The sequence below is a fragment of the Hordeum vulgare genome, chromosome 3H (genome assembly GCF_904849725.1).
Source record: "Hordeum vulgare subsp. vulgare chromosome 3H, MorexV3_pseudomolecules_assembly, whole genome shotgun sequence".
NCBI lineage: Eukaryota > Viridiplantae > Streptophyta > Magnoliopsida > Poales > Poaceae > Hordeum > Hordeum vulgare.
The window spans coordinates 109,828,011-109,842,440 of record NC_058520.1 but is presented as its reverse complement, the minus strand read 5'-3'; the positions used below and the strand labels follow the sequence as shown (position 1 = coordinate 109,842,440).

The window sequence follows — 14,430 nt, the reverse complement described above, 5'->3', positions numbered from 1 at the left end:
AAGCACATTAGAAGTTTTCGTTGTAAAATCTAGAAAAATATGTGTAGTGCAGAACCAAAGGAATCAACCTAGGTAGATGACTTGTGAAGCTTTTGGGGAGATCTCATGGGTGGACCTGGTAAGGCATTTTGAAGCCACCGATATTTTATCTTTGGCGTACTTCCTTGTTGTGATTGTCCTAACCAAATAGATATATACAATATAATCACTTAGTCTGGTATAATAAGAGCTCGAAAATTCATAAAACTATATTATATGTAGCAAAGGGAAAACCACCTAAAGGCAGACTACACATGTGTGTACTGGGTTAACTTGACTACTTGAGTGAAATGGATGGAGGAGAGAGGAGGGTATATCACTCATAGGTCATATAGAATACCTCCAAAGCTACTCAAACAAATGCTGAATCTACATTCTCCAACATATGCTGCTTCAATCAATGAAGTTTATCCCTAAAAAAATAGACAAACTAACCAAAAAAACATGTTTAGATTGATCCGCATCACAACAGCAGATGACAAAGGTGAGGGAGGTGACATCGATGAGCCTGTTCTTCTCAGACATGCATGTGGTCGTCTCAGCTCCAGCACCCTGCAACCAGCACCTCCCCTTCTTCTCCAGAACCAATTGCATGCCTCGAGTGCTCCTCCTTGGATGGATTTACTTGCTAATGATCGCATGCCTCGAGCGCTCCTCCTTGATAAATTCTGGCTAAGCTTTATAAACACCATGGGTGATAAGTTTGTTTTAATCCACACAACATGATAACAAGTGGGGCATCTTGTTCCCTCGAAGACTTCGGAATCAACAATCATACTGAATATACATAATCTATAGTAAAAATGGAATCAACAATTAGATAGATGCACCCAACTTGAATGCCAGCATAGCTACACATATAGAAATCAAGTACATAAACCCATCACATTTGATTCGAAGGTTAGTGTATCCCAAAAATAAAAATGGGACTACAAAATGAATTGCTTGGACCCCTCCACAAAAATAACCAATCAAATAAGATCCATTTCTAGCACATCAATTCTTCTGCCAAAATGCTTTTAGCCACATTAAGGTTTCAAACCTGCAAGCGTAGTCATATATATGAATTGCAATTTTTCTAAGATGGACATGTAAGACTGCCTAGGTGAATTCGCCAAATATGATAGCACAAAGAACGAATAACCAAACTGATAGCACAAATATGATTAACTAATCTGATATCACAAACAAAATCAACCATTGATAGCAAAGAACAATATGATCTGCGAGTACACGAGGAAGAATATGTAAAATTAATGCTATCTATCTGACTGTCTAAGTAGTTCATATAGAGGACAGACAAAGACAACAAGTAGGTGAAAAGAAGTCTGAAGTTGTACCATAATTCATCCAGGCAACTATGTATGATGCATTATGATGTAATTCTCTCTGAAAGAGGCTCATTATCCAATCAAAAACCTGAAATCGAAATGATACAATGTTTGACATATCAGAAAATTTGTGACAGAGGACCATCGGTTGTCTTTGTTAAAAAGCATCAATAAAATAAAGCACGTCCCTGATCTTGACCAAATCAATGGCCTTGTCAACTGGCAGAGGCTCTAACACCGAGTGCTTATGTTCCATTTGCAAATGTCAAGCTTTCTGTCTGACTACATTGGTCGTCGACTGAATCCGTCGTGATATTCCATGGTCTCGTGATCGACCGAACAGGATGGTAGGAACCTCGATCATGGTGACCACCGTCGGAACCAAAAAAACATAGAAAGATCCACCCGAGTAAAAATCGACAAACAGGTAAAGCAAACTGTTTGCAACACATCTAGTGCTATACGAAGATGGATGCCATGTCACCGACCACCGATTATAAAGAAACTGAAAACAAGATGTAGTGATGGAAAATTGATGCAAAGATGATGCATATGCCTTCCACCGACTGGCAACCAACTGGACTCCGAAGAAACTGAAAACAAGGTATCGACGAAGGATTCACCAGAGCTTACCGAAACCTGAGGGACCTCATCGGTGTAGGCTTGTGCATCTAGGCTGGCAGTTTGGTGGGGTTCGCCGTGGAAACGCTGGTATGCTCAGTAAGTATTGTATTTGTAATCTGAATCACACGCTGAAGAAAAAGACCTCTGAACCGAACCTGCGTTTCAATTCCTCTACCCAACTTGCAGCATGTTGAATTGTTGATTCAATCGCTCGTCCATAAATTGATTCTAATTTTCACATGCCATAGGACCAAGCAACTCCCCAGACTTCTCTTTTGGTGTCGTCTTCCATATAAAGGCAATGAGACTGAAGAATAAATTGTTTCCTGTAAAAGAATAGCCACTTATAATTAACAAATAGACCGAGCTTCCTGTTTCGTTTCACAGAAGGATTCAAATCATTAGCTTCCCAAGAAAGCGTCCATCCAAAACATGCGCTCTTCCTTCTTCCTTCCCCTCATTAGTAGATCCAGTGATGGGGACGCGATGCTGGTCTCATTGTTGGCACTGCACGCATGACTGTGCCATCACGACGGAATGTAAGGAAACAGGAAACCTATAACTTATAACGTATAAGAAATAGTATAACTAATCACAATATGTATAAGGAATTCAGTGACTACCGATAAATTATTAGCAACATGTGCATTTTAGTATTTTTAATTTTTAAAAGCTTATCAAAAATAAGTTACATCTCGTGTATATAATGCACCACTGCGCTGCATGTCTGCAATATGCAACAAATACACATACTGAACAACTGGTATTCGAGGAAATCCTAAAACTGATCTGTACATGTACTGATTAAGATCAACATTGGATATAAAGCTCATTGTAAAATGCACTCTTCTTAAATATGGAAATAAGTCATGTGTATGCATATAAGAGCATAATCGTAAGGGCTTGAACTAACAAAAAGGGGGCAAATGACGGATTAAGTACCTCTGATCCATAACATATATAGATAGCAGCTGCCAGCCAACTCTTGTTGATCCTACCTAATACATGGACATGTTCGCCATTGAATAAGCCTACTGCATTAGCCCACCTCGCAAGACAAGCTAACATTACAAGCACGGTCATAGTGTCATAGTAAAACCACCTTGAAGCATTTCCCCAAAAGATGCAATGGTTTGAGAATGAACTGTGTCTGGCCTAAAATTGAGAGCCCCTCTAGGCAAAGGTTCATCAAATCAGTATCGTGCACACAACTTTATACCATTGAATTGCAGGACACGAAAATAGCTACAAAGTTAGCTTTAGAATGTCACACTTACCCCAAAGCTAGTGGTCAAGAGAGTCACATTTGAATGGATGAGACCTTACCATCGGGTTGGGGGAGTCGTGTCGGGACCCCGATCCTAAGCCATAGGAATCTAGCCTGTAACCCATCGCATCCCTTTGTGGTCTCACGCATGGTTAACTCCACGGCTGCAGCCTTACCTTAGCCGGGACCGTTTGCGTCTTTTGACTCACGTATGCGATAGTATCGCTAGCAATCCAATGTCAAAGAACCCGGATCAACATGTCTAGTCATAAACCAAAGTGGCAGTACCGCACAAGGACAGGCATACATGACCCAACAAAGCAGGTGTCGGTCATTGGCGAATGTAGACGAGTCGTAGCAAGCTACAAGGACTCCATTACATCGCGTGACATTTCCCCAAAGGGGACAGACGCAGCAGCTAAGAAGGACACATGCCGGTCAACCAATGTGTCCGGAGCAGTAGCGAACTACCAAGGATCGTTGGACCACAAAGGGGCATTTCCTTGTAAGGAGTGCTACTAAAGTTCACGACTAGGTAATCGAACCCCATACATATCAAGTACGACACACGTACGCATGGCATACCGATATGTATAGATACATCGATGGCATCACAACATAACCATAAACATACATGCTTTATTTAAGAGGCTCGGAAGAGCCACACACATAATATTACACATTAAGGTCTTTCGACCCATATAGCAGTCATACAAATACAAGCCAGCGGAAGTGTTATAAACTGTCTGGGTACAGACTGTGCAACTAGAAGGCACATGGCCTGACTATACTACAGAGCCGACGTAGGGCCAGATCGTAGCTGGGACACGAGCTACTCGTTGTCGTCGATGTCTACGAAGAACCCTCCATTAGGGTCATTAGCAACCTCTGCAACATTTATTAAGCAAACATGAGTACGAAGGTACTCAGCAAGACTTTAGGAGATCTAACTACTCATGCAAGGTATCAAAGAGTATTGTGGGGTTTCATGCGGGAAGCCAGCAGATTACTCGTGGCAAGACAACTTGCATTTTTTAATAATTTTGACAACTTGATTTCTCGCACACGAGTCCACTAACACCACAACAATACACTATCGTGGAATCATTCCGTCTCCGTACGGAAATGCCGTCCACGACACTTACGCTTATCTTGGCAAATTTTATGAGTAGCCATTGAAGTTATCTATGAACAACATATGTCTCCAAGTAGTCCATATCCGCGGACGCGGCTATTCGAATAGATCATAACCCTGCAGGGGTGTACTTCGTCACACACGCTCCCGCCACTTATCGCCATGTGCACGTCATGCACCTTGGCAAACTTCAAGCGGAAGCCCAGCGAGGGAGTCGGCCACGACCGTTAACCACACTAGTACCTAGTCCAGGTTTATCGCCTATCTGAGAGTAACCCGTACGGAAGTCCGGCCGAGGTTTCCGCCACGGCCTCAAACGATGTGCGCAGGGTTCCCAAGCCCACCATCCGGGTGCCACTTGGTACACCGTGCCACTGCCTACCGCATCACGGCCCACCTCTCAGGTCAGCACCATGCACGGCCTCCAGCATTACTATAAACACCAGAAACTACTTGCAACTCATGGACCGAGTACTACGCGATTAATAGGCCGAGCGGGGTCATATTTCAGGGCCCAGCATGTGGTAGTATCTACTCTTGGATTACATACACGGAACTCAGTTCCTAAGGACGGTTCCAATGAAACAACCCGCCATGTACTCCTACACAGCCTTTCACCGATACCTTTACCAAATCAAGTTCGACACACAACCTTTGCTCACCGAACACATTCCACATTTCTGTTCATCTCCCAGATGACAGACCATACACAACTCTAAGCATAGCATGCATAGCAGGATAAGGCACATCATAGCTCAAGCAACTACCAGGTATGCGAGGTTGCAAGGTTCGGCTATTTACTGTGACAAGGTTAAGTCATGCAAAGGAAGTGGGTCCAACTATCGTGGCAAAAGAAGTTGAAGCATTTGATCCTAATGCAATAAATAGGTGCAGGAGCAAGAACATAGGAGTTATCGGGATGATCAAAAGGGTTGCTTGCCTTGTTGCTCAGAGGAGGAACGATATCCGTCAGACGGATATTCGGTGGAATCCGGGGGTGCGGAGCCTACCGAAAAGAATGGCAACATTCAATAACAATCATATGCACTCAAAATGATGCATGAGCATGGCATGAGAATGCAAGTGAGAAGTTATTATTTTCAATATTTATTAGGTTTAGAGTTGATTTGAATCACATTCGAATAGCAATTCAAACGGGGTATTCTCGGATACCGGTTTAATTGATTCGACCTGATGCTCAGATCAACTTGGTGTTAACATGCATGAATGTCATGTTATGATACTGAATTATAATTAGGACAGTGTGTGATCATTGCATATATAATGAAATTTGAATATTTTTGCAAATTCCATTTATAAAGTGATTAAAAGAATTGAATTATTCCTTATTTCACAATTTAGGGTTCTGTAACTTTTTCAAACATATTTGAAAATAGCATAATCAGAATCCTTGAATTTTTCTGATACTTTTTCATATATAAATTATTTTCATTGGAGTTACAGATTAATTTCTATGATTTTTACAATTTTTAGCAATTTCCTGAATTAGTTTTATACTCGAAATTCTATTTATTGCGTCAGACTGACGTCAGCAGGTCAGCCGACCTGTTCAGGTCAAACCTGACAGGGGGGCCCCACTGGTCAGCCTCTCTGGGACTAATCCCGCGCTGACCAGCCCCTAATTGGGGTTTGACCAGGCGTGGGGCCCTCTGGCAGCGACTGAGGGGAGGGCGATTACGCCCTAATGGTCGGCCACGTCGACGCCCACCGGAGGGTGGTCGCCGGCGACCAGACCCGCGGCGGAGGGCTCGCCGGAGGCGACGTAGATGGCGCTGCACAGCACCAAAATGCACGCGGTTGGCAGCTACAGCATGCTTGCGAAGTGGCCGATCTGGCAGGACCAACTGGGGAGGCTAGGGTCGCCGGAAGAGGCGTCGGCGACGAGCGGGAGCGGCGGCCGAAGCTCGGGCGTCCTCGGGGTCTTTGAATTAGGGGGATCTATGCTCGGTTCTTAGCTGCTACGGCATCTACGCGTCGTCCTGGAGCTGCTAGTGCCCTCGGAAGGACGAGCTGATCATCGGAGGGCTACCGGCGACGAGCTAGAGCTAGAGGAGAAGATCGACGGGGAAAACTTAGGGGAAACGACCGCATGCTCACGGGGAGTGCAGGGCAGAGCTTAGACGGCTCGGGGAAGGCCTGGGGCGACGAATCGACGGGAGAGGTCCGGCGGCCGGAGGTGGGAGACGACGGCGTTGCGGGCGTTGCAGCGCTCGAGGAAGCTTCGGCTTCTGCAGAGACGAACAGGGCGACGAGGCGGAGCTAATGGCGTGCTCTGGGAGGGGATCCTATGGCCAGGGGCACGGGCAGCTCGAGCTCGAGCTCGGCTCTAATGGCGGCAGCAAGGAGAAGGAGGGGATCCGGGAGGAGGAGGAGAACCGAGGCGGGGAATGGATAGGGGAGGCTCTGGGGAGCTTATCCCCGTCGTTGCCAGCGTGAACCGGCGGCCAGGCAAGCACGCAGGTGCGTGGCCGCGCCGGAGGGGGCGGCGGCCACCTCCTGCTGCCTACTGGCGCGAGGGAGGGGACGAGCGGGGAGATGGGCCGGGCCAGGCTTGGGTGACAGGTAAGTTTTTTTCCATTTCCTCTGTTTTTGTTTTTCTGTTTTGCTAATTATTTCAGCTCCAAAACAAAAAGTAAAAACTATTTTAGACCTCCTGAAATATTTGTTATAATATCCCCACTCATTTCCAAGGTTTTCAACATTTTTGGTAAATTATAGTTTCTGATTTCAATTTTTAAATTTGAAACCAGTAGCTTTTGCATTTATTTAAAATGCTTAAAGTGTCAAGAAAATAGTTTTCTCCAAGGCCATTTTGGGTTCATTGATTTTGAACTAGTTGAGATTTCCTTTAATTGAAATGGTGGCTAGGGTTTTGAGTTTTTCCTTTGCCACTTTGTTGTTTTTGTTGAAACTTCTTAGATGCAAATGCAAAGAAGACATGAGCACAATGCTATCTTGCTTAAGGGTTAGGGATGTGACAACTCACCCCCACTCAAAAGAATCTCGTCTCGAGATTTAGAAGTCGTCGGGAATAACGCAGGATATTCAAGTCGGAGACGATCCTCTCTTTCCCAAGTTGCGTCCCTTTCAGAATGATTTGACCATTGAACTTTAAGAAACTTGAGGTTTCGACGTCGAGTGGTACGCTGAGCTTGATCAAGAATACGCACGGGGTATTCTCGGTAAGAAAGGTTATCTTGTAGATCAAGCGTTTCGTGGTCCACTTCACGGATAGGATCCGAAAAGCAACGCCTGAGTTGCGAGACGTGGAAAACATCATGAACCTTGGGAAGATGCGGAGGAAGTTCCAACTGGTAGGCAACTTCTCCTCGTTTGGCAAGAATGCGAAAAGGTCCAATGTAACAAGGAGCCAACTTGCCCTTGATACCGAAACGATGGGTACCCTTCAAAGGTGTAACCCGAAGATAAGCCTTCTCGTCAACTTCAAAAGTCACAACCTTATGATGACGATCATATTGGCTCTTTTGACGAGACTGGGCTGTTTTCAACTTTTCACGAATAATGCGAACCTTCTCTTCTGCATCCTGGATCATGTCCAGGCCAAAGAGTTGCCTCTCTCCGGTTTCTGACCAATTAAGAGGTGTTCGGCATCTTCGTCCATAGAGAACTTCAAAAGGGGCTTTGCCCAAGCTTGATTGATAACTATTGTTATAAGCGAATTCGGCGAATGGAAGGCACTTCTCCCAATTCATACCGAACGAAATAACACAAGCTCGGAGCATATCTTCTAGGATTTGATTCACTCTTTCTACTTGACCACTTGATTGACGATGGAAAGCAGTGCTAAAAGATAAGTGAGTCCCCATGGCATTTTGAAAACTTTCCCAGAAGCGAGAAGTAAAAATACTTCCGCGGTCCGAGTTAATTTCCAGGGGAACACCATGAAGAGACACTATTCGAGAGATATATAACTCTGCTAGCTGGCTAGCTGTTATACTCTCACGAACAGGAAGAAAATGAGCCACTTTGGAAAGACGGTCAATGACCACAAAGATAGCATTATTTCCTTTCTTGGTCTTGGGAAATCCGGTAATGAAATCCATGCTAACTTTATCCCATTTCCATTCAGGAATAGCTAAAAGGTTGAAGGGTGCCAGCAGGCCTTTGATGTTCTGCCTTAACTCGACGACAAACGTCGCAGTTAGCAACGAACTCAGCAATTTCTCTCTTCATCCTAGTCCACCAGAACCTCTGGCGTAGGTCCTGATACATCTTGGTACTACCGGGATGAATGGTGAGAGGGGAATCATGAGCCTCCTTCAGGATTAACTGCCTTAGATGTGGGTTCTTAGGAACCACTAAACGATTCTGGAAGAACACCACACCATGATCATTCATGGAAAATTCTTTAGCGTTTCCGCTAAAAATATTCTCCTTGATCCGTGATATACCCTTGCCACGCTTTTGGCCAGCTATAATTTGATCCTTAAGAGTAGGCTTCGCCACCAGGGTGGAAAGGAATCCTTGAGGAACAATATGAAGATTCAACTTCCGGAAGTCCTCATGGAGATGTGGTTGACCTTGTTGTAGCATCAAATTGTTACAATAAGATTTACGACTTAGTGCATCGGCCATAACATTGGCCTTCCCCGGGGTGTAAGTTATCCCTAAGTTGTAATCCGAGATCAACTCAACCCACCGTCTTTGCCTGAGATTCAAATCCGGCTGGGTGAAGATATACTTCAGACTTTGGTGATCAGTGAATATTTCGCAACGATTACCCAAAAGGTAATGTCGCCAGGTTTTTAGTGCATGGACCATAGCTGCAAGCTCAAGGTCATGTGTGGGATAATTATCCTCATGTGAACGCAACTGTCGAGATGCGTATGCGATCACATCACGATCTTGCATGAGAATGCAACCTAATCCTTGTCGCGAGGCGTCGCAATAGATAACAAAGTCCTTAGAAAAATCTGGTGGTAGCAACACAGGTGCGGAAGTCAGGCGTCTTTTCAGTTCCTGAAAACTATGCTCACACTGTGGTGTCCACTCGAACTTTTTATCCTTCTTGAGGAGTTCAGTTAGAGGCTTTGCAACCTTGGAGAAATTCTCGACGAAGCGGCGACAATAGCTCGCTAGACCAAGAAAACTCCTAACTTGCTTAACCGATTCAGGTTGAGTCCAATCAAGGACAGCTTGAACTCTCTCGGGATTGACAGCAATACCCTTACCAGAGATTACGTGGCCTAGATAGGTCACTTCTGGTAACGAGAATTCACATTTTGAAAATTTGGCATAAAGGCGATGCTCTCGAAGTTTCATCAATACCAGCCTTAGATGCTCGGCATGTTCTTGTTCATTCTTTGAGTAGATGAGAATATCATCGAGGTATACCACGACGAATTTATCCAAATACTCCATAAAGATTGAATTCATCAGCCGAGAGAAGGTGGCTGGGGCATTGGTTAAACCGAAGGACATAACGGTGTACTCATATTGGCCATAACGAGTAACAAAGGCCGTTTTTGGAATGTCCCCGTTCTTAATCTTGATTTGATGGTATCCCAACCTAAAATCCATTTTGGAGAAGACTGAGGATCCAGCGAGCTGATCGTACAGATTGTTGATCCTGGGGAGCGGATACTTGTTCTTTATGGTGACCAGATTAACTGGTCGGTAACCTACAACCATCCGATCCGTTCCGTCTTTCTTCTTGACGAAGAGGACGGGACAAGCCGAAGGAGAAGAGCTAGGACGAATGAAACCCTTGCTCAAGGCCTCATCTAATTGCTTCTTAAGTTCGGCTAGCTCCAGGGGTGCCATCTTATAAGGTCTTCTGGCTATTGGAACAGTTCCCGGAACAAGATCTATCACAAACTCTACATCTGTGTCAGGTGGAATTCCTGGCAGTTCCTCTGGAAAAACATCCGGGAAGTCACGGACTACCGGAATGTCTTCAAGTTCCGGAAGAGGGTTGGCATTTAAGGAATAGAGCTGGCATTTGGCAACTCGAGTAGAGACATTTACTATCTCACCCGAGGGATGGGTAAGCTGGACATTTCTAGAGTGAGTATCAATCTTGGCATAGTGAGCTGACATCCAGTCCATGCCCAAGATGATATTAATATCCGAAGATTTCAATGCTATCATTGAGGCTAGAAAAACTAGCCTGTCTACTAGAATTTCATTATCATAGGTTATCCTAGAGGTTTGCCATTTACTACCTGGGGTTTGGACAACCAATGGGATTGGCATATCACAAAATGACATGTTATGCAACTGTGCATAACTTTGTGAAATGAAGGAATGAGAAGACCCAGTGTCAAAGAGAATGGACGCTGGGTGATGATTAACAAGAAGCGTACCCAGCATGACATCGGGATCCTCTGCAGCTTCTTCTGCTGACACATAGTTCACACGGCCACGTGCAGGAGTTGGCTTCACGTAAAAAGCTTTGCCCGACTTGGCCTGCCTGACGGACTTTCCGGGTTGCTTGGCACCCACATTCTGAGGACACTCGCGGGAATAATGCCCTGGTTCTCCACACTTGTAGCATATCACCTGGTTGGCACGTGGTGCAGCATTGCTAGCTGGACCACCATAAGCTTTTGCTGGAGGGTTGGCCTGATTCGTCTGAGGCGCCATGTAGGATGGCCTCGGAGTGTATCTTGGCGGCAGAGAACTATTTGGAACCCACAGCCTGCGTTTTGGAAACGCGGAACCAGAAGATGAGCCAAAGTCACGGGAGTGCTTCCTTGTGGCTTCGAAGTCAGAATGACCAGTCTCCGCACTGATCGCTTTGTTGACTAGGGCTTGAAAACTTGCACACTCATGAAGGCGCAGGTCTAGACGGAGCTCAGGGCTCAGACCCTTACGGAATCTTGCTTGCTTCTTGGCGTCAGTAGACACCTCCTCTATTGCATACCGGGCGAGGTTACCGAACTCGCGGCTATAGGCATCCACAGACAACCTGCCCTGAGTGAAGGCACACAACTCCTCTCTCTTTCTGTCCATCAGGCCCTCTGGAATATGGTGCAGGCAAAAAGCTGCGCTGAAGTCTGCCCAGGTGGCCACTGGTTCAGCGGGACGCATAGCTCCAAAATTCTCGCACCACAGATTGGCGGGTCCCTCCAGAAAATACGCCGCAATGGTCACCTTGTCGGCCTCAGACACATTCGCCGAGCGAATCTTGCGTGAGATGCTGCACAGCCAGTCCTCAGCGTCGAGGGGATCGACGGAATGATGAAACTTTGGAGCATTCAGCTTCGCAAAGTCATTGAGGGACACTGCAGCATTCCTAGGCTGTCGAGCCGTATTCTGCTCAATACGCTCTAGAAGTCGGTTGGTCTCCCTTTTGTTTCTTTCTGCCTCAAGCATCACTTCTGCCAGAGAAGGTGGGTGGGGTAGGTCTTCCTGCGACGCTTGACTACCCTCACCTTGCTCATGAGCAGGGGCACGGTTCAACCTGGTGAACACCATCCTGACAAGCAAACTCATAGCTTAGACCAATATCATAACAATACTAGCTATGGATTAAGAATGTACTGAACACACGGAATGCGTAAATGAATATCCGAACAACATGGTAACAAGCAACTGCTATATATACACCATGGTTCATACACACCCTTACATAGTTCAGTACAAACTTACCCGAAGAGCAAACTACTGAAATGGTGGAACTACTCATCAGAGGCTTACAAGCTTCCTATACATTATTTATCTAGGCCTCCGGAATTCGTTTCACATTACTACCATACTTCACAAGTCACGCAGGACTGTGAACGTACGACTACTACCATACTATCCTTCCGCTCACAGCTCAGGCATCCGCATAGAACATCTCATAGAGATTACCTCCATGACCTGGAAGCTCAACCTGCGGATCAGGAAACACTCTAGCCTGAGATCCCTGGGATCCATAAGGACACGGATGTGGCCTTGGTCCCCTGACTGGTGGTAAGAGGGGTCCCCGAAGAGGTGTGACTCCTCCTATAGCTGGCCAGTCAACGTGAGCCGGAAGATGGGTCCTAACAAGGTTCAGCATCTCCATCTCTCCATACCCTGTCTGGACTACCGGTGCCAGCTGCGTCAAAGCTGTCCACAGACGGGCACGGGTAGAAAAAAGCTCCATGCGGAGAGCACGAGCATCCCTGTCTCTGTTCTCTAGCATCTCAACAGTGGACTGCAGAAGTGGATCCTCCATAGAAGAATCAAAATAGACTCCACTGAGGTATCGCTCTTCACCAGGCTGAGAGGCCGGAACATAGCAGAACTCTGAATTCTGCAGCAGTGCATGTCTCGCTCTCATAATAGTCAGCATTGAATAGGCAGGATCTTGTACTGCCATGTCAACGGTGACCCCCAACCCATAGGACCAATGGATTGGCTTCTTAGCTCCAGGGTAGTCTGGGAATACCTTAACAGTGCAGATGTACTGGCTCTGGTTGAAGTCTCGGTACTGTTCCTCTACCGTGTACTCGGGGTACCAGCGGTAACCGCACACCGACATCCCCCTGACCAGCATGGCCGTATGACCCGGTACATCAATGCACCTGGTCAGACGTACCACCTGAAGAGAAGGACGGCCAGACATTTGTAATAGAGAGTAATGAAAAAGCATTAGAGCTCCGAATGAAAAATTGGGCAGCATAACGGCTGTAAATGCTCAAAAACAAATTTTGAGACAACCCAAAACAGAATAGCGTAACCACTCACCTATCAAGTTCAACTCTCTAGTCACCAAACTTACTTCCTGCTTCCTAGGAATAAAAGAAACCCAATATCTCTTGACCCGTAGTCCTATAAGCTACCGATCGGAAACACGAGCCTAGGAGAAGATGAGTAACCTAGTCCTTAATTCCCGCAGAAAAGACGAGGATGACCAGAATAGAATAACTTGAGAAGAGAGCAAGAGTCTTACGTTCCCTTCCACAAACAATTCCCTTATATATAACTAAGAAATTCTAGACTCAACTTCGACCAGTTTGGCTTAGTAATCCTACAGTCAGTCAGGCTCTGATACCAACGCTGTCGGGACCCCGATCCTAAGCCATAGGAATCTAGCCTGTAACCCATCGCATCCCTTTGTGGTCTCACGCACGGTTAACTCCACGGCTGCAGCCTTACCTTAGCCGGGACCGTTTGCGTCTTTTGACTCACGTATGCGATAGTATCGCTAGCAATCCAATGTCAAAGAACCCGGATCGACATGTCTAGTCATAAACCAAAGTGGCAGTACCGCACAAGGACAGGCATACATGACCCAACAAAGCAGGTGTCGGTCATCGGCGAATGTAGACGAGTCGTAGCAAGCTACAAGGACTCCATTACATCGCGTGACATTTCCCCAAAGGGGACAGACACAGCAGCTAAGAAGGACACATGCCGGTCAACCAATGTGTCCGGAGCAGTAGCGAACTACCAAGGCTCGTTGGACCACAAAGGGGCATTTCCTTGTAAGGAGTGCTACTAAAGTTCACGACTAGGTAATCGAACCCCATACATATCAAGTACGACACACGTACGCATGGCATACCGATATGTATAGATACATCGATGGCATCACAACATAACCATAAACATACAAGCTTTATTTAAGAGGCTCGGAAGAGCCACACACATAATATTACACATTAAGGTCTTTCGACCCATATAGCAGTCATACAAATACAAGCGAGCGGAAGAGTTATAAACTGTCTGGGTACAGACAGTGCAACTAGAAGGAACATGGCCTGACTATACTACAGAGTCGATGTAGGGCCAGATCGTAGCTGGGACACCAGCTACTCGTCGTCGTCGATGTCTACGAAGAACCCTCCATTAGGGTCCTTAGCAACCTCTGCAACATTTATTAAGCAAACATGAGTACGAAGGTACTCAGCAAGACTTTAGGAGATCTAACTACTCATGCAAGGTATCAAAGAGTATTGTGGGGTTTCATGCGGAAAGCCAGCATTTGACTCGTGGCTAGACAACTTGCATTTTTAATAATTTTGGCAACTTGATTTCTCGCACACGAGTCCACTAACACCACAACAATACACTGTCGT

General features: G+C 45.8%; 1 long non-coding RNA gene across 1 annotated transcript; it reads right to left on the bottom strand.

The window, feature by feature from the left end:
* Window positions 1–708: 708 nt before the first annotated feature.
* Window positions 709–1,461, bottom strand: LOC123439632. Its single transcript, XR_006630126.1, has 2 exons — window positions 1,380–1,461; window positions 709–788 (listed from the first exon to the last, which is right to left on the bottom strand). It is a non-coding gene; the product is annotated as an uncharacterized LOC123439632 (long non-coding RNA).
* Between the last annotated feature and the right edge of the window lie 12,969 nt (window positions 1,462–14,430).